The 25,395-nt window shown below is 36.7% G+C and overlaps 1 protein-coding gene and 2 long non-coding RNA genes across 5 annotated transcripts in view; 1 reads left to right on the forward strand and 2 right to left on the reverse strand.

Moving 5' to 3' along the window:
* The window catches only part of LOC118273278 (pseudouridylate synthase RPUSD2-like), a 465,443-nt gene that overhangs the window by 396,883 nt on the left and 43,165 nt on the right, over positions 1 to 25,395 (reverse strand). The gene's annotated exons all lie outside the window — the stretch shown is intronic.
* LOC126911141 (uncharacterized) lies at positions 6,061 to 8,366 on the reverse strand. 3 transcript variants are annotated; one of them, XR_007705698.1, is made up of 4 exons: positions 8,195 to 8,217; positions 7,157 to 7,196; positions 6,420 to 7,116; positions 6,061 to 6,221 (listed from the first exon to the last, which is right to left on the reverse strand). It is a non-coding gene; the product is annotated as an uncharacterized LOC126911141 (long non-coding RNA). The 3 variants fall into 3 exon arrangements; XR_007705697.1 differs by lacking the exon at positions 8,195 to 8,217 and adding an exon at positions 8,352 to 8,366 and having other exon boundaries at positions 6,076 to 6,221; XR_007705696.1 differs by lacking the exon at positions 8,195 to 8,217 and adding an exon at positions 8,312 to 8,326 and having other exon boundaries at positions 6,076 to 6,221.
* LOC126911148 (uncharacterized) lies at positions 6,902 to 8,729 on the forward strand. The gene is made up of 2 exons (XR_007705699.1): positions 6,902 to 7,050; positions 8,266 to 8,729. It is a non-coding gene; the product is annotated as an uncharacterized LOC126911148 (long non-coding RNA).

Here is a 25,395-nt window from a genome sequence, read left to right on the forward strand (position 1 = left end):
TGCCTTGGGCGAGACTAGAGGGAGGGTCAGACTCATACTAACTAAACCCACGCCGTTCCTACTCCTGCTTTTCAAACCGGAGCCCGGGTTACCTGCTAGGCAGTCCGCAGCATGAAAAGACGTTTAAAATAAGCAACAAAGATTAATTGGTTCGTACATTACCAAATTGCCTCTATTACCTCACACACCTACACATCGCTAGGTAGTCCACAGCTCCGGATCGGGCATCAGCCTTACTGGGCCCCAGCTGTAGTGGTCTGATGGCTTAACGGACGCCTTAATCGTTGTAATTTGACCATTATAAGATATTCGATTAGTTCTGATTTGTCAATATATGCTTCCCGACCGAGGCCTACTTTTAACACAACTTTTTTAAATAAATCACCAATCTAGTTGACGCATTTTCGACAAAAGCGCCCTCTACCCAACCGATTTCTCCACACTATTAATATAGTTCTGTCACAAATCTTCCCTAAACTCTCATCTACTAAATAACAAAGATGTGATTATAGCGAAAAAGTTAAAAAATGTGTGGAGTAAGTTAAAAGTAAATTTCCCGTTTTCATTTGGTGACCACGTTGGCAGTACGCCACGGGAGATAAGCAATGGGATTACTTAGGAACCTGCTTTCATACAACGCTTGAGTTCATATTAAGTTGTGTGCGATATTTAAACCGGGGTTCATTGTTTAAGAGATCAAGAAGCAGTTTTGTTTGGACAGTTCTTTAGTTTTTGTTTTGAACGGTTTTTGTTTATTGCAATGCGGTAGAATGTGTCGAAGTGTTAATTAGTGGCAGATTTGCAAGAAGGGGAACTATTTGGTACTTGTAAAAGAAAATACTTGTATATCGGTAAGATCGGGTTGCTTTGACTCTAGGGTAACTTTTGACCCAAATTCTATAACTAATAGGAATCCAGAACAAAGTGTATATTAGTTTTTCATTGGTCTAAAAGTTTGGGTTTTTTAGGGTCAAAGAACCAAAAAGTAGAAGTAAGAACGGCGTGACTTTTAGTCAGTAAGAGACTCTCACTCTCGCATTGCCTAAGGCATTGGATGATTTTCCCCCTAAAAAAAAGGCTTAAAGAAATCTCATTGCATGTTTACATAAACCATATTTCGCTATTAAAACAAAGAGCTATTAAAATAATACTTTACGGTTTAGTTAAATAAAAATACACAACAACAAAACAATAAACGTCAAAAGAAATTCAACTTCAAATAAATCAACCTAATTCCCTAAGTAGGCCAGTGAGAAAAGTAAATATTACAAAAAGCAATTAAAATAAAAAGGCCAACCTCTTAACAGCCTAGCACAGTAGTTAAAAAAATACACTTAAACCCACTGCACTTGAAAAATGTAGCAACTACATTAAATTAAACACAGGCAAGTTGCAACCCGTCAGCCGCCGCGGTGAAAAATAGCCAAGTGCGTTGTTTTTACACCGAAAGAATGTAAACATAATTAAAATTCTCCAGAGAGCTGGCGGATGGTTGGATGTTTCCTTGGCCGGGGGTATTTTCATAAAAATGAAAATTTTTCAACTGAAACTTTTAGTGCTTGCTATTTTTCACGTAGGTCGCGCGGTATGCTTTGTTTTATTTGACGCTAAGTCGATGAGCTTCGTCGAGACAAAGCATCCAGTACCTCTACTATGAGTTTGAAGCAATAGTATTTGTCGATAGTCGCTAGCGGTGACGTAGATTTTTTGTATGTCAAATTTTACAACGCCTCTACCGGTCACATGTGGAACTAAAATTTGCCATACAAAAATTTACGTCGTCGCAAGCGACTATCGTCAAATACTATTGCTTCAAACTCATGGTAGAGGTACTGTATATCAACCAACCTGAATTATATTTTTACTCTTTTTTTTTCAGTAGAAATGCGAGCTCCTTTAAACTTATTATAACGAGTGCTTAGTGTTTGTTGCCTTTGTACTTTGCACAAAAATTACTTAGTAAGGTAAAAAGTAAAAAAGAGTATTTATTATGGACGCTTGAACGTGTTAGTATTATAACACTTTCTTTTAATTTTTAGCTTTGCTGTGTAATATATTAAGCTTGTAGTTTTAATATTCTTTAGCTTTATTTTCAGCAATAACCTATTATTTATTAAAAAATACTAGATCAGAAGTAACAAACTGATCTACTCTATACAAAGAAAAAAAAACCACCCTTAAAAACTTTTTAAAAATTAAAGGAACCGCCTTCAATTGTTTAACAACCTTCATTTTTAAGTCAAGTGATATCCCTAAAACATTCTGCTAATTTTGAAAAATACTATGCTGAAAACCGCACCAAAATCCATTCAGGCAAGCGTGCATACTTACATACATACAGGACAAACAGCGAACCTGCTTCTTTTTATTCGGTTAAAAATTCACAACAATATCTTTAACCAAATCACCCAAAAATCAAACCTGACAGCCAATTGACACTTAAAATCAGGGCACAATAATATAAAAAATCGAAGTGACGTCACGGTACAATGTACATGCAAAATCCATTACATTTACTCCCTGCCTAGTCTCCCATATGACGTTAACTTTATGAGCGGAGGATATTCAAGCGTGGTTCCTCACACCCCACTTGAATATGACTTTGACATCCCACGCGCAGTTAGCTGTGACATGTGACATCGTTGACAATATTTGACGCGGTCGTCACGTCATCAGACCATCGCTTGTGGAGACATACATTATAGGGTGTGATGTGTAGAGGTTACGGTGTGTGTATGTACGTTTGTTTTAGAAGATAGACGTGAATAAAAGTTTGTTAAATCATCAACTTTATCACAGTTTTAAAAAAAAAGCATTGCCCGACCCTTAGTTTTTCTCATACAATTTCACAAACACATGACACCCAGACCCGAAACAACAATTTGTGGAGCACACAAAGAGTTGCTGCGTGCGAGAATCTAACTCATTACACGCTGAGCGGCAGCCGGTTGCCCAGCCACCGCACCAACTTTGCAGTCAATCATTCATTCCATTATTCCCTATGTTTACAGGTGGACTTATTGCAGCTGATGTACTGTTGAAGATTAAAAGTGTGACAAAATGGTGTCTACATATTTGGTCTAAGATCAGTTTTATTGCACTATGTTTCATTAAACAAATAAACAAATTGTACTGCCCTATGTTTCGATTATCACATAATATCTACTAACATTCGAATTTCAATGTTACTGACAAAATTATGGACGTAGTTTTTAAAATATATAATTATTAATATTAAATCATTTTACAAGATACTCAAAATGGCAAACTCAAAATCTCCTACAGGACACAACTCACAAAACCATAAACATACAAACAAGTCAAATATAAAAAGCAAAACAACTCTCTCTCATCAACGCCACGTTTTTTTCTCGGCGTAAATTAATGGCATGCGAAATGAAAAACAGAACATAGTACCTACACATGCTACACTGCACAGCCAGAGCCACGCTATAATATATGTCTGTAGGTATATGTTGGGTATCATATAACTTCATTTAGTTAAACGTACATATATAACTTGTAGGCAGTGCATTTATTTCATTTGTAACATTACACTCCGTAATTATTTTGTTTGAGTTATAAACTTGTAGCGGGTTTTTTATTACAAAACTAGCTTCAGTCAGCTGCTTCGCCTGCGTTTCCGTGGGATAATAGTATCCTGTCACCCAAGTCAGCTCATACACTCTCTGTATATCAAATTTCATCAAAATCCATTTACTTGTTTTCAAATTAAAAATACCCTTAACCGACAAGCATGCATGAAAAGTCTAATGACTGTTGATAAAGCGAAAGAGGTGTGTAAGAATCGTAGCAATTGTCTCTCCCTACCCCCATAGGAGTCATGCGAGTGGTTATGTATGTAGTGTACTAATGCTTTATCCCTTTAGAGATGAAATTTTATTATTTTACCAAATCATATAAAAAATACCGGCTTGTCGTTCTACGCGGAGGTCTAAGGGGTAGGCCTTTGTACAGCAGTGGACGTCTCTCGGCTTTTGATGATGATGATAAAAAATCCCTACAAAAAAACAACACAACAAAACCGCTACCTCTCCTACTCACACCACACAACAAAATGAACTCCGCTGAAATACAGAGTTTCAGTAATAACCGGCCTCACAAACTCAAATAAAGTGCGTTCATAATGACGTCCGTGTACACTGAACGTTTCACTCATTTTCAGCCATTTTCAGACATTTTCACGGTAATTAAATGGCGTCAGACAGACATCTTTACAGTTTATGGATGAAAGAGTTTGTTTCACTGAACCGAAATGTTCTCAGCTTTTGATTGGTGGCAAAAATTGGGTAGGAACAAGTTGAATTGTTCGAGTGTAGATCAAATATAACCTTATAGATGGTGTTGATATTTAGTTGAATAAATCTTTTGATTCTGTTGGCAAAATAACTTTTCATGGAATAAAATGAAAATTGAATAAGTTTTGAGATATGAGATTTTGTTAATGAAGGTGCTGTATATCAGATGATCTGTCTGTTTGTTTGTTTGTACATTACCACATAAAATATAGAGAAATTAATACTGAAGCTACAAACGATATTTAAATGCATATACGCAGTCTAATTGAGGACTATACAGATAAAGGTTATTGTAATACCAGACTTCTATTGTATTTATTTCAAATCTAAACATATAGCTGTAAATAACTCATTCACGTAAATAAACCACAATTTTACATAATAACAAAGCATAATCCAACATAGCACTTAGAAACCATTGCAAAAATACAATCAATTGCACACAAGTATCAAGATACGAATCGTAGTAGTAAAAGCGATTGCTAGCATAAAGTCAGGTTGTGGCACAAATCACGCCATCTCACCCTTCCCCCCCTCTACTCCCCTACTATTCATGGCGCCTATGTATGCCCTCAGGGTTATGGTTTTATCATGATAGTATCGCTATGGGTAGTGAGTGACTAACTTGGTTACTGCTGGGATTTTCCAGTGTTATCTGGATTTTTATTCAAATAGTTGAGTTTGCTGATGTTTTCTTTTTATGGCCGGTAAGTGAACAGACGGATCACCTGGTAGTAAACAATAGCCATCGTTCAATGACAACCGAAACACCAGAGGCGTTACAAGTGCGTTGCCGACCTTTTGAGAGTTAGGAATTTAAGGGTTGTTGGGAAAATCAGGGATTGGGTAGATAAAGAAGGGGGGTATTTGGGCCTCCGGTAACCTCACTCACACGACGCAAACGTTGTTTCGTTACGTCGGATTTCTGGGCTGCCTAGGTATCACTCCGGTCGACCCAGCGATGCATGGCTCTTCCACTCAGACGTGACTGCATAATTAGTTCCTTCAAACGCAAATTCAGGAGCATTGAATATTTGATTTGAGAATCGACTCAAAATAATTTTAAAATATCAAGACGTATTTTAACGTTTTTTGACTGCACGGTTGGCGCGGTGGCTGGGTAACCGACTGCAGTGCAACGTGTAGCGGGTTCGATTCCCGCACAGAGCAACTCTTTGTGTGATCCACAAATTGTTGTTACGGGTCTGGGTGTCATATGTATGTGAACTTGTATGTTATATGTTGTTTGTGGGGCAACGTTTTAACAAAAAAGAAAAATAATATAGTGCTTCTTTTTCAGCATTTAGCTTTAAATTCGAGTAATTTTGAAAAGTACATCGAGTGTAAAATAACAAATTCTAAGGAAACTTGAAAGGCCAAAGCGTAATCGACCGTTAAATGTTCTTAATGATTTGTTTGAACAATGGATAAGCATTTCTTTCTTAATTATTACACTCTGCACTAGGGTTGCCAACATTTTTTTCTAGAAAAATGGGAATTTTTCAAAACGGGATCTAAAAAGTATCACGTATATAGTATAGTACTTATAGTAGGGAAGAACAAAAAAATTACTTTTACTTATTTTCCACGTTTCTCATACGAATTATCCAATTATACCTACTACATATTACACGTAAATTTGTACTTATACAACTTTGATTAAGCAAAGGCCGTACGAAAATATAGTATTTTTGAGTACTTTATATATCTTTAATAGTATATAGTACGGAACCCCAAATATAGTATATGTCGGCGCAACCACATCAATTATCCAGAGAAAGTAGAATAAGTTTGGTTAATTCACTTGATTGTCCTAAAAATCAGTTTATTAATCATCAGTTGATTATTTTAAGTTTAACACGATGTAAAATTAACGTTATCATTGTAATTTCAATACTTAACCTAAAACTTGTAAGCACGTGCTCGTGCGCCGAGTCCTATATGTCGGCGCAACCACATCAATTATCCAGAGAAAGTAGAATAAGTTTGGTTAATTCACTTGATTGTCCTAAAAATCAGTTTATTAATCATCAGTAATTGATTATTTTAAGTTTAACACGATGTAAAATTAACGTTATCATTGTAATTTCAATACTTAACCTAAAACTTGTAAGCACGTGCTCGTGCGCCGAGTCCTATAAATACGCCCGCACTGTAGGCAATCGAGGCAGTTGCACTCCGATCGCCGTACAGTACGGACCTCTCTGGGAGTTGAATAAACTAAGTTTACAGTACTCGTGAAGTTTTTCTAAGCCCCAAAATGGGTGACCATCGTGAGAACAACAACTGTGACGTCAGCAATGATGACGTCACACTTTTTCAAAACACCACGTAGATTTCTCCTTCGTCATCAGAAGTGGGATTGCAAGAAGCCCTTACCCCAGCCGCTTCATCATCAGCTCTTCCACCTGATCAACTGGAACGAATCAACAGCCGCAAGTACATCAAAACCACGACCTGGAGAGTGAAAACAACCCACCAGAATAAACAGATAAGTATTGCATGGTTAATTACTCTTTTCAAATTTCAAAAATTCTAAATTAAACTCCGAGAACTCTACGAGACCCTCCGAGAAATCTACGAGACCCTCCGAGAAATCTACGAGACCCTCCGAGAAATCTACGAGACCCTCCGAGAACTCTACGAGACCCTCCGAGAACTCTACGAGACTAACAACTAATTTATAATGAACAGAAATCCTTCTCAGAGAAAATACTTTCTTTGCCTACAGGTAATCACATCACAACATAACAAAACCAACGAGAATCACCGAGAACCTACGAGAATCACCGAGAACCTACGAGAATCACCGAGAACCTACAAGAATCACCGAGAACCTACAAGAATCACCGAGAACCTACGAGAATCACCGAGAACCTACGAGAATCAACAAAAAAAAAATCAACGAGGCTGGTGCAGAGCGCGCACCGCCTGTCAGTATGGCCGTGTCGGCGCAACCACATCAATTATCCAGAGAAAGTAGAATAAGTTTGGTTAATTCACTTGATTGTCCTAAAAATCAGTTTATTAATCATCAGTTGATTATTTTAAGTTTAACACGATGTAAAATTAACGTTATCATTGTAATTTCAATACTTAACCTAAAACTTGTAAGCACGTGCTCGTGCGCCGAGTCCTATAAATACGCCCGCACTGTAGGCAATCGGGGCAGTTGCACTCCGATCGCCGTACAGTACGGACCTCTCTGGGAGTTGAATAAACTAAGTATACAGTGCTCGTGAAGTTTTTCTAAGTCCCAAAATGGGTGACCATCGTGAGAACAACAACTGTGACGTCAGCAATGATGACGTCACACTTTTTCAAAACACCACGTAGATCCCTCCTTCGTCATATAAATACGCCCGCACTGTAGGCAATCGGGGCAGTTGCACTCCGATCGCCGTACAGTACGGACCTCTCTGGGAGTTGAATAAACTAAGTATACAGTGCTCGTGAAGTTTTTCTAAGTCCCAAAATGGGTGACCATCGTGAGAACAACAACTGTGACGTCAGCAATGATGACGTCACACTTTTTCAAAACACCACGTAGATTACTCCTTCGTCATCAGAAGTGGGATAGCAAGAAGCCCTTACCCCAGCCGCTTCATCATCAGCTCTTCCACCTGATCAACTGGAACGAATCAACAGCCGCAAGTACATCAAAACCACGACCTGGAGAGTGAAAACAAGCCACCAGAATAAACAGATAAGTATTGCATGGTTAATTACTCTTTTCAAATTTCAAAAATTCTAAATTAAACTCCGAGAACTCTACGAGACCCTCCGAGAAATCTACGAGACCCTCCGAGAAATCTACGAGACCCTCCGAGAAATCTACGAGACCCTCCGAGAACTCTACGAGACCCTCCGAGAACTCTACGAGACTAACAACTAATGTATAATGAACAGAAATCCTTCTCAGAGAAAATACTTTCTTTGCCTACAGGTAATCACATCACAACATAACAAAACCAACGAGAATCACCGAGAACCTACGAGAATCACCGAGAACCTACAAGAATCACCGAGAACCTACGAGAATCACCGAGAACCTACGAGAATCAACAAAAAAATCAACGAGGCTGGTGCAGAGCGCGCACCGCCTGTCAGTATGGCCGTGTCGGCGCAACCACATCAATTATCCAGAGAAAGTAGAATAAGTTTGGTTAATTCACTTGATTGTCCTAAAAATCAGTTTATTAATCATCAGTAATTGATTATTTTAAGTTTAACACGATGTAAAATTAACGTTATCATTGTAATTTCAATACTTAACCTAAAACTTGTAAGCACGTGCTCGTGCGCCGAGTCCTATAAATACGCCCGCACTGTAGGCAATCGAGGCAGTTGCACTCCGATCGCCGTACAGTACGGACCTCTCTGGGAGTTGAATAAACTAAGTTTACAGTACTCGTGAAGTTTTTCTAAGCCCCAAAATGGGTGACCATCGTGAGAACAACAACTGTGACGTCAGCAATGATGACGTCACACTTTTTCAAAACACCACGTAGATTTCTCCTTCGTCATATACTATAGGTATATAATATATTACGGCTGGCCACACAACAAATCTGCTCTAAAGAGGGTGAAGCAGAAATAAAAAAATATAGAAACCTACTTCAAAATCAATCACCTTTCAATACACAAAAATAACTGACACAAAACAAAACCAGAAAAGCATCACCCTCTATTAAATAAAACCAAACAAAACTTCGACTGCCAATCAAATCTAAACCTTAAACAAACGAGCATAAGATACAAAAGAGCTTGCACATATTTTACCCTTTGTCTTCAGTAGGACAATAGAGGAAGCCTTCGAACATATACCTGAAACAAAAAACAAATCAATTTGAAAGGTTTCCTGTGTTAGGCCCGTGAATTTTAATCAATTAAAGAGCTTAAATGTAGGTTGCACATCAAGCTATGCAGAACCAGTATAAATTGACCGTCGAACGTGCGGAAAGACTACAGAAAGCGAGACTATGGTAAACTGGTCTTGTATAATTCGATGCGTAGCTATCTACAATGTGATAGGGTTGAGACTTCTAACCCGTTAAGGCTGAGTACTACATCTAATTTTATCGACAAAAAAATAATATGGGGGTTGAACCCCTAATTGAAAATATTGAAAAATAGTGATTTTTTCGGTAAAAATAATTCACAAATGATTTTTTTTCTCACCAAAACATTATCAAACATATGAAAAAAGTTATGAATTAGTTAGCCAAGGTTATTAGCTACCGTTTGACGTTTTTTTTTTGTTTCTACGACGCATACAACCTTTGATATCAAAAAAGTAAAAAAAAAATTAAAATAGCCATAACTTTTAGGGGGAGGGGATTCGACCCATTCGACCCCCGACTTTTGTCGATAAAATTAGATGTAGTACTCAGCCTTAACGGGTTAGAAGTCTCACCCCTATCACATTGTATATGCACAGGTTGAACAATGGTTCAAAAATGGTGAAAGCAAATAAAAGAAAATCTATTGACATGAGAAAATTTTTGGTTTTATGGATTCTGGTTTTCCGTCATCACGATCACATAAATCAAGGCTTACATGACTGATCAATGGCCCATTGACTTCTACATCAGTCATTTGGAAGCTACCAGCATTCAGTGTTTCTCTGTGACAATTATCAAGTACCTATATTGTTTTCCATATGGATGGGTAGACTTTCGTGTTTTATGGGCAAATACTCAAACGTCACTAAATTTTAACGCTCTCAAGAATAGTTCTGTCGCTACAAATTCCTTATAAAAGACAGAGGACGATATTTAGTTACAACTTAAAATTGAGTAGCGTTTCAGTATTCGGGCGTTACACATATAACATTTTTATATTTATAGGCATAATAAATTGGCGTCAAGAATTGTATTTAGAGTAGAATTTAGATTTGGATTTCCTTAAAAAAATCTATACAATTATAGTACATAGATTCAATGCGCAACAGACATGATACAACAATTTAAAAAGAAGCCAACGAACTCACACAACATGCTATTATAGGTATCTATTCTCAAACGAATTTTTACAAAGAATCATCAACGAATTCGCGCAAAAACGATTAGCCAAAGCGAAAACATTACAAAATTGCAACAAGCCAATTTAAACAACATTCGTTGCTCCGTTGCTGTTGCAAAATTAAAATTGTAATCAAAGTTTCCACGTTCACGAAACACGAACAGCAGATAGAGCAATTTAATGTTCGTAGAAGGCACTGCATCGAACATCGAACGAAAAGTTTCGACGAATCGTAACGGAGTTGAAAAATAATCGGATATCGCTCATAAACTTCGTGGCATGCCGTCATAGATTGGAAATCGTGCAGATACGATGTTCAATATTTTTTTGCCAACAGACTAGTGTTTTCTCAAAAAATAAAACCAACAACTTTGTTTTCCGAAAGGTTAAGCAGTAAGGTCTTCCTCTCCTAAGATGATCCACTGACACTTATTCCAGAATATAAAATCTATCTCTGTGAAATTAAACATCTACCCAAACTTTCATATAGCTACATAATATGTGCAGATATATTAGTTTTTTTACATAGTGAGAAACTACATACACATTTGCGGAAAACTACAACAGAATCTGTTGAATTTTTGTAACTAAAATACAAATACATAAAGTGCAGTTTTCGCAGCATATTTGGTTATTTAATACGGACACAGCTACCAAATAAACTGGACATTTGGATAACGTTCAACGTCGCAACATTATATTTAGATTTGCATAAGATACTGCAGTACGAGTATCATGTTTAAGCTACAAGTCATTGTAAAATCGCATTCAAAAACAGCTTGTATTTAAGAATTTATCGTTTGCAAAAATGACTCGTGTCGGTAACAGACTGTTGTTGCCAGTGATAAAATTGTCTTCTTTCGGCCATAAACGAGTTAAGTAAGGATTATCTGCAGCAAAATTGGGAATTTATTTACGTTTGTTAAATATGATTGTAAAAAGCAATCGATTTTTGTAATAGCTATCGTGAGACATACTAAATTAACTAAAAATCAGGGTTTACTCACGTACATTAATGGAGAAAACCTCTACTAGTTTCGAGTCACAGAGGGACTCTGTTATCGCGTGACATCACGGTTTTAAAAAACAATACAAATTAGCACCTAGCTTCATTGACGGACAGTCTGACAGACTATTACTTATTTTTTAATGGTTGACATTTCAAATGAACCTATTTATGGTTTAATTGGAATCAATGATTTGACTTTGCAATAATGATAAATGTTTTCAACTACCAAACTTGACGTAACATTGAGTCTTCCAATTTCCGTAATGCTTAGTTTAGCTTAGTTGGTATTAGGAAGAACCAGGTCTTTTGTCCTATCTCCCTCAAACATCCCTAATCTATGACAACCAAAGTGCTCAAAGAGTGTTACACCCCGCCGCCGCTGAAGTGGTTACGTGACAACTGATTATAAAACTGTTGTAGAAAACTAATTTCGAATGCGGCCTCAGCAAATAAAGGTGCAAACACTAAACTTTGAATAATGACTCCATGTTGTATAAGTTTGATTAATGTTTTAGCGTACACCGACACGATACAGTTTATAAGTTATCGAGAAACTTGAATAGTCAGAAATATTTCTGTTTGAAACGGAATGTTGTTACTAAATCACTGAGCTACTCGTGAAAGTAAGTTGTTGTCAGGTCGACGAGCGTAAATTATGTTTTTTTTTTTGTGATATGCTGAATAGTTGTGTTTTTGACGTATTAGAAAGGTCACAAGACTCGTGACAGCGTCCAGAATGTTATTTTATCAAAAAAAAGGTTACATTTTCACATAATAGACAATGGAAAGTTCGATTCGTCCCAATTCAGTTAGTAGCATTTTTATTTTTATTTTTTTTGAGGAGGAAATTCATCCAATAACTTCTCTCACCTTTGGCGTAGGCGAGAGGGAGTGTCAGACTTTTACTAACTAAAAATCACCCCGTTCTAATTCTGCTTTTTCTGCTTTTCGACCCGGAGCACCGGTAACCCGATAGGCAGTCCGCAGCTCGGGGTAACGTATAAGAATTTTATAGTTCACGCTATAAAGACGAAAGAAAAAAATCTTATAATAAGAAAAACTATCTTCTAACTTAAATCCAATTACTACTCAGGTACTGTTGAAAATATTCAAAATATTTTCAACTCCACGTCTAAACAACATAGACGTTATTTAACTTTTCCTTCTCCAAATGATAAAAACGTGCCTTAGCAAGGATTTTCGCGTAAAAACCTTCAATGCTCCCCTATCTTTCCCTTTCATATTAATCAAGTGACATTTCGTAAATATAAAGGTGAACATTTTCACTCGCTTCTGAGCTGAGAAAATATAAATATGTATTATTAAGAAGGGGAAGTTTATTTAAACTGGCATTAATGAGTTTGTTGACGATATTTTCGTAAATATCATTATTAATTTTGCATCGATAAACGATATAATTCAATAAATTTGAAGAGTAATTTTACCTGTAGCTGAAATCTTTAAGAAACGAAAAAAAAATCGCTTTCGAAATGAAATGTTATACAAACAAACATTTTATACAACAGATTTGTTTTTTTTTTGTCTCCTTCTTTCTTTATTTCATTAAAAAAGGTAGTTTACATAAAAGGTCTAAACTAAAACATACAGTTCTTGTTTATTTAAAACACCAGTACTAGGAAAATTCTGTAATACAGGCGAAAGGAGCTCTAGCTTTGTGAATTAGAAATTAAGTGTCAAAACAATTTATTAAAAACATTTCAATTACGCAAACAATATAATAATTCCTGTCAATCTTCAAACCTTGCAAACTCCATCGAAAACCAAATGCCCAGACCCATAACAGTAACAATACAAATTGCAGATAAACCAACCAATATCAAATATCGCTGCTACAACTATGCTTTGCTAACTAGTCTAAAGCCAGTCAAGATCTTCAACAACCCGGTTATATAAACCACTGAACCAAGCAACATAGCTTCCAAAGTATTCTAGAAACTCAAAGAGCTCAAACGCATAATTGAGGAACGATCCTCCGATCGCTTGTCACGACAAACGCTTGAACCGATGCTCAATGGGATACCTCAGGGAACTATGTAAGAACTTCTGATGGTTCTGATATTTGCATCCATGTTCTGATGGTTGGTATTTGGTGTTTGTGGGCCTGTGTGTGTGGATCTGACTGTTTTAGTGGCTTTTTAAGTGATAACGCGAGTGTACGTGAATGGCTTTCAGACTAGAATCTATTTCAAACAGATGTAAATAATTGTAATATTGCTTTTAACATTAACTGAAGAGTGAATGAACCACTAAGTGAACGAAGTATATGCGACTGTGGTAAAACTTGTTTAAAAAAATATGCCAAAGCACAAGAGATTGTTGTAAAGCAAATATTTGTTTAAGGTCTAGAAAATTCTTTAAAATGAAAAACACAAGAGGCTACTTGCTCCCAAGTGTATCAACATTTAAAGAATAGGTACCCTAAAAGATCTCCCACAAATCAAATTAACCCTTAAATACCACCCAATAAAATACAATCTGCACAAAACCAAATAAATCCACAATACATTTATCAGCCTACTGTCTCAATGCAGGTCAATAGCCTCATTTTCTTTTTTCTACCCCTTAAGGACTGTACCTACATCAGAATCGAAATCCCAATTGCGCCTAAACCTAAAATTTATAGCTCACCAAAAAATAAGATCGTATTAGTAGCGGAAATGTGAAAACGAAACGACTTCTTTCCATAGGGATACAACTGACAAGCTGTGCTAACATATAAATGAAAATATACTTTTTCTAAGAAATATAGCAGACGGTAAATGAGTCAAAAGATTTCCTAATATCAGTAATACTTCCATACTTCGTACCGAGAATTTCGAAATTGATACAAACAAAACATGACGTCATTTGTTCCCCGAAGGAAAGAACATAACATAAAATGAAACATATACTTCTTGAGAAAAGGTTATTACTATTTCTAAGACAGACATATCATACTACAAATCCGAAAACAATCATTTGTCCTTGACCATGAAATTGAAAACTGCACAAGCCCATTGGCCTAATTAATACTTGTTCAAATCGTAAACCGAAGACAATCAATCGACAGCACGGTTGGCGCGATGCCTAGGTGACTGGCTGCCGCTCAGCGTCAAAAAAAAATCAAGACCTATAACAGCTGTATATATGGACTCCATAAAATATTCCACACACACACATAACGTCACGCCTTTTTATCCCTGAAGAGGTAGGTAGAGATGCACATTCCAAGTAATGCCGTTATACAACATACACCCACTTTTCACCATTTGTGTTATATGTAATAGGGGGTGAGCCTATTGCCATATACTGGGCACTATTCCAGACTCCGTGTTACTACTGAGAAATTTTCGAAAAACCGAAAAAAGCCCAGTAATACTTTGCCCGACCCGGGAATCGTAATCGAGACCTCTTGTCCGGCAGTCGCACTTGCTGTACACTCTCACTAGTCGACCAACGAGGCAGTCGAGGCAGTAAAATATTCCACTGTCCATATAATTAAATATTTCCACACAAAAGCCCCACAATACAACGTCAAAGCGTACAGGTATCCAACACAATTAGGCTCTTGATGTTAACAAGTTTTCTGGCAACCAGTCGCCGGTAATATAATGATGCTGCAACTAATTCAATTGGTGTTTGCACGCAAAACCACAAATATGACAGCCGACTCTAACAAATTGAATTCCCTGAACGTATGCTGATGTCTCTTTGGTAATTTGCGCTGTTTACCGCGCTGTTCCATGGATGTTACTAAGTGTTTGGAGATCAGGGGTCATTACTGGATATTTGGGGAATTTAGATGAATGTTTATTCATTGTTGCATTGCTTGTGTAGTGACGCCTAAGTGGAATAAAATCGTCATCACTTCTGTTCCTCCCGTGGGTCTTTGGGTTCTCAAACCACCACGACTTTGCGTTTCTTAGTCAATAAAAAGGCTGAGCAGCAGTTCTTTCTTCTAAATCTGATGTTGTACCCTTCATTTTGTAGAGGAGACCAATAAATCTAATGTGAGGTCTAACAACTGTTGATGTATGCATTGCTGGGTAGCTATTGATAATTATAAAATGAAATCTGTCTATGCAAAAGAATACTGGGTTTACTATACAGCACTTAAAAGCTTGCATAAATCTGCTTATATCATTATATGTATCAATTATTCTATTCTTTGTACCTATACGAATTTCTTCATACCGTTTGTTAACAGCGAGAGTACACTTTTCGCCAATTATGTTATAACTCCCCCTTGTAATAGAGGCGAGTCCATTTGCCCCATGGGGTGGCAGACAACACAGAGGGTCAGCTACTACGATCCTTTTACCTTTTCCATTTTCAACGTTGATGCATCTAGCCATTCGTGCAAAATATACCCCGTGTAATAGACTTCTGTCAGTTATTGCTTCCCTTTTCTGGTATTTTCATGGTGATTATACGATTTTTTGCGTTTTTTTTTTTCAGACATTATCTACATTGAGATCTATATTTTTTTTATGGAATAGGGGGCAATCGAGCAGACGGATCATCTGATGGTAAGCGATCAGCGCCGCCCATGGACATCTGCAACACCAGAGGAGTCACAGGCGCATTGCCGGCGTTTAAAAAGGAATACGCTTTTTTCTTGAAGTTTTGAAGGTCGTATCGTATCATATCATATTATTTTAAAATTGGGCGTTAAATTCTTCTTAGGCGGTTTTTTCAAACCCTTACAGTAACGTTTGTATTTCCAAAACGCTCTTGGTTATCTTGCTATTGATTTCTTTATTAACATCCACTATTAAGACAAGAGCAAAGACCTCACAAACACATTTATTTTTGCCAACCACAGAAAAATATTTACCAGAAACTCAAGCTATTTTGGACTTTAAAACCACGAGAAAATAGTAGGGGCAAGCTATAAAGTTGGCAGTTCGTTTGTAATTAACGCTAAATTGCTACCTGACAATATTTTCATGGTGCACCGTTTTGTAACAGTTACGGCTTACCTTCAAAGTTATAACATTAATACAATTTACTGAGCATAAAATTATAACAGCTGTCGTTCGTTTCAAAGTTTAGTGTGTAAAATTATGTGGGTTTTTGTATGACAATGAGTATGTAAACGTGTTTTATTATATAAGTTTTTAGTAAGTATTTTGGTAGTACATACCTACGACATAGCCATACCTACGACATATAATATTCTTATATGGGTTACTTCACCTGAAATAAATGAATTTTAATTTTTTAATTTTAAATATCCCGTTTCGAGTTCTAATGATAGTGCTTTATTATTTTGTTATATTGCTAAGTATATTTTGTTACTCGGAGCTGCGGACTGCCTGATAGGTTACCGGGGCTCCGGCTCGAAAAGCAGAAGTAGGAACGGGTTGGTTTTTAGTCTGACTGAAATTCCCTTTCGCTTCACCCAAAGCGGGAGAAGTAATTGGATGATTTTCCCCTATTAAAATAAGTATATTTTGATATTAATATTTAAACTGAACATAACAACCCTTTTAATCTCTGAAGGGCAAGGCAGTGCACGTTTTTCAATGTAGCACCCAATTTTCAACACTTATGTCAGTATTCCCTCCAACATAAGCGAGTCTCTTAACTGTTTTTATCCCATGATAAAGATATATCTATTCAAGATTGAATATTTATTATATTCTCAGCAGTGATTGACCAACTGTAGGACAAAGACCTCTCCTACCGTCCTTCCACTCCTCTCTGTATAGATTTAATATTGCAAAAATAAATCCATGTATTTTAAAATAAAAGAGCATATAGATTTGAAGCAAACAGGCAGCAGTAAGAGAGATAGTAAGTTACTAGTGAATAACGACTCGATATTTTTCAGTTCCCGATGATAAATTGCCGGAGCACAAACAAGACGTAACGATTCAGTTTGCTATATGTGAATTCACTTTTAGTAAATGGTTTTTAACAAACAAAACTTTTTGATGCTTTATTTTACTCTACAAGTTCCAGTTTTCTAATAAAAATCTGATTGATACATATCGATGGTTGAAAGGCTAATTGATTTAAACGATTTTTTTTGTGATATTAATTTAGGCTCATATTCATGATTCCAGGCAGAAGGCGCGATGGGAGCAAAACTCCTGTAACCAGTAGTGCGACAGTTGCCGCGTCGTGTCGCGGAATGCTGCTCATGAATATGAGCCTCTAGCATGGCTTGAAACTAGTCGAGTTCCTCGTCAAACAATTACGTGTGTAAGCCTATAACTTAATAATTAATTTAGTATGTTGTCTCATGAAAGTAACAATAAAATTACAAAAAAAATGTAGATCATAAGCGATTCTTGGGCTAATTATTCAAAAGTTTAAGCTTAATATGATATGATATGACTTAATCATCACCAAAATCACCCCAAATCTCCAATAAGTACGCAAAACTATTAAAATAACCACCCCAATTACAGATGACGAAACGCAATCACAGAATATTTCTGTTTCAACACTAATTCCACTTACAAACGCTAAAAGTCATTCAAAAGTCGCAACTGTTGAACTTTATCAAAGTTCTTTTGAGCAATCGAGAGCACTTATATATCGGAAAGTTGCAAATTGATTTACTCCAACGTAAAGAAATATTGCCAGAGAACTGTAACTACAACGTTTAAAAGGTTTCTTGTTAAAAATAATATTGGTGTTCTATTCTGCTGGGTTGTTCTAGTTATGGTTCTTGGGTAACCAGGGGTGGCTTAGGTACTCTTTGTATAGTTTTGACAATGAATAATTGACATTATATTGGATTGAAGTTGCATTGACATCGAGATTCGTTTCATGAGTAAGCCCTGTTTCGGCAGGATTCGTGGAATCCTCTTCTTAGTAATGTAGTAAGAACTGATTAAGAGACACTAACACAAAACTTCTAAACAGCGATTGCCAAAACGAAGATCTTGAGTAGAAGCAGCTATGAAATAAAACATTACAACAAAAACCTTCCCCGAAACCGAACAGGATCCAAAGCCACGTCCAATCAATTCACGAGAATCAAATTCCAAATCCATAAAACCTTGTTCCATTGAAAATCCAAATCCATTTTGAAAACCTTACAAAAATGTGCCATCACGAGGCGTACGGATTATATTATGATCAGAATCCCAACGATGGGACTTCGGCAAACACGAAAAAAGTATGTAAATACGAATTTACATAGAAGCGGGAGTATTTAAAAGTTGGCTTGTGACTTCTCGAGTACTTTCGTAGTAAATATTTTGATTTGGTACTAGTGTGTATTGGGATTACTCGTACATCGTAGATCTAATTTCATTTGTGAAGAATCTACGTTTGTATACTATTTTGTAAAACAAGTCTTTCAGGAGGTTTTACAAAACATTAGCTCACCTCCAACAAAACTGTATTTTTTTTATCTACCATCGTATGTCCTAGTCATAATCAGATGGTTTGTGGAGAGTAATAGGCCTTTGTAGAGGCATTATATTGAATACATCTCCTGCTTTGACAACTGTCTCAGTATCTTTCGTCCAGTTGCAATATCTGCCAACGCTTTAATCGTGTGATGTTGGCGTCCGTCTTTGGTAGGTCTCTTGCCAGTTCATTAGTGTGTGACTGGCCTGGTCTTATATTTCTTATTGTACTAAATAGAACATGTGCAACAGTGTTTATCAAAATGAATGTTACCAAAATCTTTGTCATATCAAAAGAATTATATCGTCACAACAACACAATTCTCATCCATTTCCACGACCTTGAAAAACGCGTACTATTTTTTGTGACTGATCTTGATCACAAACATTATCCAACATCTTTACGATGCAATTTCAAGGCCAAACTACTATCAGCATTTCTTGGCACTGTTAGAAACCACGTGTAAAGAGTAACAAGTAAAATCCAGATAGCAGTTGAAAAAATCTAAAGTCTACGTCACTACGTCACAGGAATTCCCGGTCATGTCTGTCTTAACCGATAGCACTCCAAACTATTTAAACGCCCGATTATCCAGAGAATTGGCAACGTCCGAAATACGTAGACGATGACGTCACAGGGAAATCTGGCAACGTCTCAGCGTTTCCGATTGAATTATATGCGATTGTTTAACGTCAGTTAGTTAGCATGTGGTACGTTTATCGTGTTTCGGTTGTAAAGTTCAAAACAGACGTGGCGATTTTCTAATTAATTGCATTTATTTTATGGTCTCATCATTACTGCGTTTTATAGCCTTGTAGCTACTAGTGACAACTAGCTTATAAGGTTAAAGCATTTATAGGATCGGGTTTATCGGGGATCCTGCTCGAAAAGCAGGAGTAGGAACGGAGTAGTTGTTAGTCGGTAAGAGTCTGACACTCTCTTCTCGCTTCGCCCAAGGCGGGAGAAGACATCGGATGATTGTGTGTTGAATAGTTGTGATTTTTTTACCACCTTTAAAATACCATTATTCAACACACAAAAATCTAGATGTAGGTGATGTAACAAATAAAATAATGAACATGAATCAATTCACAGTCCATGCTTTGCACCATTTACGAATCGTCAAAAACATTCATTTCTTAGGCTTATACAATATATGTACATACCTTTCTCCACAAATACGATTATAACTAGGAGAGAGAATAGTGCTAGAAATTTAATGAGACCTGGACTTGCAGTACGTTGCAGCTTCGTTAGCTAATACAACAAGCTTAGGCGACGTGATTTGTAAGCAAATTGAAAAGCAACATTTGTTTCAGGTAAGGGAGGTTTCTTTAATTAAAAGTAGGCTATTTTGTTAGCAAAGAGGTAGGTGTAAGTAGCAGCTAAAGGTTTGTATAATGTACAAACATAACAACTATTTTTATATAGTTACTACCTTGATTACAAGACAAGCAGTTATGCTGTTACTAAAAATTTCAGCATTACAAATTCTATTAACATGTTTTATGGTCAATTTTGCATAGCAAAAAAATTACGCACCAAAAATTAGAAACGTTATACCATTGATTAGCCTAATGCGGTAATAAGACAAAAAACTATTAGGAAAAATCAGCTTAAAAGGTAAGCGTCCACAGGCCCGCAACTTACGCATCCCACGCATCGCACGGATTGCATCAAACGGATAAATTTTTCAGACTGCGTACACTGTATCGGCACTTACATTCGGATTTTTGGCATCGGCATTCCGTATGATATCATCGGTACGCATCGCATAGGGATTTCCGATAAGCCTACCGCACGATGCGGATCCGTGGACGCAATTGCATGAGTTTCTATACAAGACAAACTAAACTCCGCTGCGTGTTGCGTGGACGCTTACCTAAAATCGCATATCAAATAGCCAGCTTTATTCGACCGGTTGGATGACGTCCAATGATTATGTATTTGAAATATTACAAACAATATTCAACGCCACGTCCGTCGGCAGTTATAATAATAAAATTTTATTATAATTTAACACTGCTTTGAAGACTTTCATCATAAAATATCTTAAAGTAATTGTCCATTTCCAAGTATTAGAGGCACTACTAAACGAACTAGAATTAGAGTAACCACAAACGGTTTTATTTTTCGTAACCTATACAAGTTTAAGAGATAGAATAAACTTGCTCAAAAATATGAGAAAAAGTGTGGGAGAGTCATGCTTTAGCACGAATGGGCAGCCTCGACCACGACTTCAGAGAAAATCGACGCGAAACAACGCTTGCATTGTGTTTCTTCGGTGTGAGTGTGATTAGTGACTAGAACTTCCCATCCCTGATTCCCCAACAATCCTTAAATTCTAAACCCCAAAAAGCCGGTAACGCCTCTAGTGTTTCGGGTGTCCATAGGCGGCATCGCCAGCGACTTCCCATCAGGTAATCCGACTGCTCGTTTACGGGCTTATTCCCTAAAAAAACACCTTACTTTTCATATGTAGGTACAACAGCGATAATATCGCCCATTTCACTGGATATTATTATACTCCCAATATTTTTAAGGAGTAAAGACTGAAAGAGACGCAGACGAAACAATGTAAACCATACATATAAAAGCCAAGCAATAGTCAGTCTTCTTGACCTTCCAACAAAGCTATTTTACTCATTTTCGAAGATCGATATAGACAATCCAAATCCAAAATTACTACATTTCAAAATACACAAACCATCAGTTTTAACTGACAAGTGTCCCAGAAACTAAAATATACTAAAATACGTTTAGAAATATTTCTCACATCGTCGCGTCTACGTAGCTTTTGTTCATTTATCTTCACGCTGTGTCGACTAGAGGTTGGGCAGAGATCCAAGTGTCAATCTGAATGTATGACAATCGTTTGTAGCTATTAGTAATGAGGGATAAGACAGTTCTCGTGTATTGAATTAAATTTTATTTATTTTATTGTAGTTTTGATCACGTTTTTATTTATTCATGTTACCAGAAAAACACATTAAAATAATTTATTGAACATGTTGGATAATGTTTAGGTTTTGGCAACTGAGTTGATTTGTATTAATGCGATTTCTAGAACTAATTTTGCTATAGAAACATACCTAAGTACGATATTTCTTTACTACAATCAATTGGTCTTGTTGATAATTTATGTTTAGTTGTCTGTACGTCCAAGCCAAACTCAAAAAGAGCATGCACATGTTGGAACAACATATAGGTTATATCACGTACGCGGAAGAGCTGTGACCGCTATGTAAATATTAAGTAGCAGTAAAACATTTCTACCATCGACAACAGCTTTTCCACCAGAGATGTGCTATGCTTCGTTACTGGGGATGCGTTTGAATTCTACCAATCACATAGCTTAGCAGTGGTGGAAACGGGTTCAATTAGTTTAATATGTTTTTTTATATGGAAATATGCGTGCTATGGATGTGTGATATAGATGCGTGCTATGAATGGTGTCCTATTGATACGTCTCATTCTGGAGCTGCGCTTCTTCCTAACATATCTTACTCGCACCGCTACTTAGCTTAGTATCAGTGGAAACGGTCACATAGTTTCACAGCTTAGCTATTACATCATCGCAGTATATAGCTACGCACCCTTAGTACGATGTAAAACTGTATAGGGACCGTTTTTACTCGCTGCGGTTTGCAAATACGAGTAAAACAAATGACAGTTAATCCCGTTGAAATTGTTTGACAACTTGAGGAAATTCTCATTCGGAAAATTACTGTGATTTTCACTATTACAGTCGACTGGATTCTATCCTACGTTTTCATGTCATCAGCAGGTAAATTGTTGAAAAGATTGCAGGAAAATGAGTTAGTTCGAACAGATTTTTAACCGACTTCAAAGAAGGAGGTTCTCAGTTTGACTGTATTTACTTATGTATGTTTGTGTGCGCGATTATCTCGCGTTTGGCTGAACTGATTTTCATGCGGATTTTAGCATATAATTTAAAGATTGAGGAGAAAGTTTATTATCAGTAACATTTAAAGGCGATCCTCTTAAAATTTTTTTTAATAACACTACGTATTTTCATAGGTACCGACACTCTCCCTCGCCTAGCCCAAGACGGGAGAAGTAATTGGATGACATTCACACACACACAAAAAAAAAACACCTAAGTACATAACTAACAAACACTCCATCAAAATCACTAAAGTCTACTCTTACATTCTCCCAACTCGCAGATCTCAACTATCAAACCGACACGAAACTCACACAACTAATCTGACAGCTCAAAATGATACGGAATGAAACATTGATTAGTTCTAATTTAATCTATCACACACCGAGAGGTAACTCCCTCCGTACTCCCTTCCTCCCAAGCCTGATCGATCACAATTTCAGTACATATTGTGGCTGAGGTACTCAAATCATGATTGATTATAACCAATCAATGATCAACGGGGAATAATTAGCGCCTACACCTCGCGTGTGCCTTTATAAAGGTAATGTTTGGAATTGTTAATAAAGCTGAGAATGCTACGCTTGTTATAGGTATACTTAAATTAAACAAATTATGATAGTTATTGTATCTAGTAGAAGACGAGGATGTGCTTATCTAGCATATAGTTCGAGACTATTATGAATATCAAAGAATAACAAATACAAAACTTATATTCAGAAAAATAAGTCATGTTCTGCGCGCGCCTCAAACAGTCAACCACCACAGATGTGGCCCAGTAGAACTGATGACCGATCCGGAGCTGCGGACAACGTAACAGGTTACCAGGGCTCTAGCTCAAAACAGGAGAAAGAACAAGGTGGTTTCTAGTCAGTAAGGGTCTGACACTCCCTCTCACCTCACTCAAGGCTGGAAGCAATTGGATGATTTTCCCACCTCAAAAAGTCTCAAAAATTTAAAGACATTTCACTCTTACAATTTTCACGACCTAATCACATAACGTTATAATGCATCAAAATAAATCCGTAATTACGTGGTAACAGCGCAAAATGTCTTCACAGAAAATTCACTATTATTAAACACAATACAAGTGTAGTGTCATTTACCTTAAAATACGATTATACACAGGTGTTACGCGAACTCAAGCGCATACAATTCAAGAATACATTTGTAAGCGGCTCCCACTAATCCTGTTAACTCCAGGGGATGAGCAGAGTACTGTGAGGGAATACACGTCGCTTGCGCAGTCATTCGGAAACTTTATACGATTATAATATGCCTATATTATTTGATAATCCTCGGCAAAACGGTATTTTTATCTCCTTAAAAGAATGATTCGTAGAAATGTAAATGGTATTATTATTACATGAAGCCAACTGTTGTTTTATCGAATTTAATTTTGTGTAATGCACTAAAACTCGTAGAACAGACACATTGAAGATCCGACTATATTCTTTACACCAATTACAATTACATTTTATATGGTTGAGTAATCATTTCGTTACCTTATTGGCAAAAACGTTTCAATTCAGTCCAATGTTTACTATTGCCACAGGTTCCACAGGAAGAAAGAGGTTTTAGACCTCTTTCTCTCCTCTACTTCTAAAAATGCTTGTAACAACGGTTGGTTGGTACGGTGGCTGCGCAACGAGTAGCTGGTTCGATTCCCGCACGGAGCAACTCCAAAAAATGTCGTTTCGTATGTGGGTGTGAGATGTATCTGAAATTGAATGTTTGTAAACGCACCATACAGGAGTAAATCTTACCGCGGGGCAAAATTTTATTAAAAAAATCCGTTAAGTAAAACTCTCCCAAGAAACTTCTTAAACCAAACTACAACACTAATCAGGTCTTCTCAAAAAAACTATAATACCGCACTACTATAACAACGCACACTACAATACAATACAAATTCCCCCTTAGCAACACAACCCGAGTGACGTCACACACAGTTAGAACGCCATCCATTACCGATCTATTAGACTCCGTTAATAGATAATACAGTGTAACCCCGAGACATTGGCACACATGACATGTTAGATATTACTTTCTGCATTAATTACTCCTGCCTAGACTGTATCTTGATTAACTTTGAGGTAAGATTTGAGTATGTATGATTTAATAGTTATTGAAGGTGTGTTTTGAGTTTTAGAAGGGTTATTAAAAGTTATTTAACGATATTTAGGGTAATGTTCCACCAGAAATGTGCTATGTAGGTATGCTGCGAAGATATAATAGGTAAGCTGTGAAACTGTGTGACCGTTTCTACTGATACTAAGCTATGTAGCTGTGCGAGTAAGATGTGATATGAAGATGTGCCGCCGCAAAGTAACTGCACAAGGAAGATGCTCTGCTTGAGCATGCAATATATCAATAGTAAGGAAACCATCCATAGCATGCATCCATTGCACAATCATATCCGTTTCATCAACAGTTACTATTCTTTACATGCATGCTCGTCACTTAAGGATACTTTTATATTTGACCCTTCTTTAATATATCGCCAATCTGAGATTTAGGTCCGTCTATTGTTTAATATAATTCTTATTTAAATCACAACAAAAAAAAACCTAACACTTAATACGAAAGACTTTAAAAATTAAGACAATCACTCAAAAAGTTACTACAACAATACAATTTATTAACACACCAAAATACATCGCTTCGAACTCTATTTTTTCCCAAAGTCCCAGACTCGCCTGCTAGTACGCAGTAAACCTAAACGATTCACTTGACTTTACTCGTGTCAGCTTAATTGTTACGTC

Source organism: Spodoptera frugiperda, chromosome 1, assembly GCF_023101765.2.
Source record: "Spodoptera frugiperda isolate SF20-4 chromosome 1, AGI-APGP_CSIRO_Sfru_2.0, whole genome shotgun sequence".
Classification (NCBI taxonomy): Eukaryota; Metazoa; Arthropoda; class Insecta; order Lepidoptera; family Noctuidae; genus Spodoptera; species Spodoptera frugiperda.